This window comes from Populus nigra, chromosome 2, assembly GCF_951802175.1.
Source record: "Populus nigra chromosome 2, ddPopNigr1.1, whole genome shotgun sequence".
Classification (NCBI taxonomy): Eukaryota; Viridiplantae; Streptophyta; class Magnoliopsida; order Malpighiales; family Salicaceae; genus Populus; species Populus nigra.
In genome coordinates, this window is record NC_084853.1 from 8,750,419 (window position 1) to 8,752,918 (window position 2,500).

Consider the following 2,500-nt stretch of genomic DNA (forward strand, 5'->3'; position numbering starts at 1 on the left):
GTGTCGGCAGATTCGGCAGCGCAGATTTGTGCGGCTGCAGGTTCGTCGGGGAAAATCGGCAGCGCAGATTTTGCGACGAACATGGGCTGGGCGATGGACTGTCCAGGCCAGGCAGGAAAATTTGTCGAGGGGACACGCTGACGAAACAGCGCTGGTTCAGGCACGGCGGGCAGTGTTGGAATCGGCAGCGCCGACGAAATCGGCAAAGTCGGCAGAATCGGCAGCGCAGATTTTTCGACGAACACGGGCTGGACGGTGGACTGTCCAGGCCAGGCAGGAAAATTCGTCGAGGGGACACGCTGACGAAACAGCGCTGGTTCAGACACGGTGGGCGCAGTGTTGGAATCGGCAGCGCCGAGAAAATCGGCAAAGTCGGCAGAATCGGCAGCAGGTGCTGGCGATGAGTCAGGACGGACTGGATAGTCCAAGGCTCGATGAGAAAGACCGCTGGTTTAGACACTGGGGCAGTGGCAGCCCGCGGGGCAGTGTCGGCAGATTCGGCAGCAGTGTCTGCCGATTCGGCAGCGTTGGCTTGTTGGCGCGGGGGGCCGATGCGAGTGGGGACTTGGGCAGCGGGCAGTGAAAGCAAGAGTTTCCCCGATGCTGCCGGGAAAAACGCTCCCCGGGATGGCCGGGTGAGATGACCCGGCGGCCCGCGACGGGTCATTCAATTCCATGCCCCGTCAACATAACTCCCGATGTACTGTTTGCTTTTTCGGAAGAAGAGATCCATCCCCCCATCCTCGGCCAGCCAAAAACGCTCCAATTAATGGCCGGGTGAGATGACCCGGCGGCCCGCGACGCGTCATTCAAATCACTGCCCTATCGGCTACAACTGCTGATGGGTGGGATTAGAGGCCTGCCATGGTGGTGAGGGGCGGCGAGGACCGTGAAAGCTAGAGTTTTTCAGAGGCTGCCGGGAAAAAGGCCCCTCGGGTGGCGGGGTGCGAGGACCAGGCGCGTCATTCAATTCTCTTCCCTATCAACTTGGCTCCCGTTGGCGGGATTGGAGGCCTACTGTTTGTTACAGGGCTAAAATCGTCAGGGGAAGAGCTGACGAAACAATGCTGGTTTGGATGCAGGGGGTAGTGTTGGAATCGGCAGCGCGGACAAAATCGGCAAAGTCGACAAAAAAGACTGTTGGTCTGGACATCGGGGCAGCGGCAGCCATGCCGACAGGGGGGGAAATCGGCAGCGCAGATTTGTGCAGCTGCAGGTTCGTCGGGGAAATCGGCAGCGCAGATTTTTCGATGAACATGGGCTGGAAGATGGACTGTCCAGGCCAGGCAGGGAAATTCGTCAAGGGGACACGCTGACGAAACAGCGCTGGTTTAGACACGGTGGGTGCAGTGTTGGAATCGGCAGCGCCGACGAAATCGGCAAAGTCGGCAGAATCGGCAGCGGGTGCTGGCGATGAGTCTGGACGATTTATAGTCCAGGGCTTGATGGAAAAGACTGTTGGTCCAGACAATGGGGCAGTGGCAGCGCGGATTTGTGCAGCTGCAGGTTCGTCGGGGAAAATCGGCAGCGCAGATTTTTCGACGAACAGGGGCTGGGCGCTGGACTGGCCGGGCCAGGCAGGAAAATTCGTCAGGGGGCCACGCTGACGAAAACAGGGGCTGCGGAGTGGAAAATCGGCAGCGCAGATTTTTCGACGAACAGGGGCTGGACCGGCCGGGCCAGGCAGGAAAATTCGTCAGGGGGGCACGCTGACGAAAAGAGGGGCTGCCGCGTGGAAAATCGGCAGCGCAGATTTTTCGACGAACAGGGGCTGGACCGGCCGGGCCAGGCAGGAAAATTCGTCAGGGGGGCACGCTGACGAAAAGAGGGGCTGCCGCGTGGAAAATCGGCAGCGCAGATTTTTCGACGAACAGGGCTGGATGCTGGACCGGCCGGGCCAGGCAGGAAAATTCGTCAGGGGGGCACGCTGACGAAAAGAGGGGCTGCCGCGTGGAAAATCGGCAGCGCAGATTTTTCGACGAACAGGGGCTGGATGCTGGACCGGCCGGGCCAGGCAGGAAAATTCGTCAGGGGGGCACGCTGACGAAAAGAGGGGCTGCCGCGTGGAAAATCGGCAGCGCAGATTTTTCGACGAACAGGGGCTGGACCGGCCGGGCCAGGCAGGAAAATTCGTCAGGGGGGCACGCTGACGAAAAGAGGGGCTGCCGCGTGGAAAATCGGCAGCGCAGATTTTTCGACGAACATTCGTCAGGGGGGCACGCTGACGAAAAGAGGGGCTGCCGCGTGGAAAATCGGCAGCGCAGATTTTTCGACGAACATTCGTCAGGGGGGCACGCTGAGGAAAACAGGGGCTGCCGCGTGGAAAATCGGCAGCGCAGATTTTTCGACGAACAGGGGCTGGATGCTGGACCGGCCGGGCCAGGCAGGAAAATTCGTCAGGGGGGCACGCTGACGAAAAGAGGGGCTGCCGCGTGGAAAATCGGCAGCGCAGATTTTTCGACGAACAGGGGCTGGACGCTGGACTGGGCCAGGCAGGAAA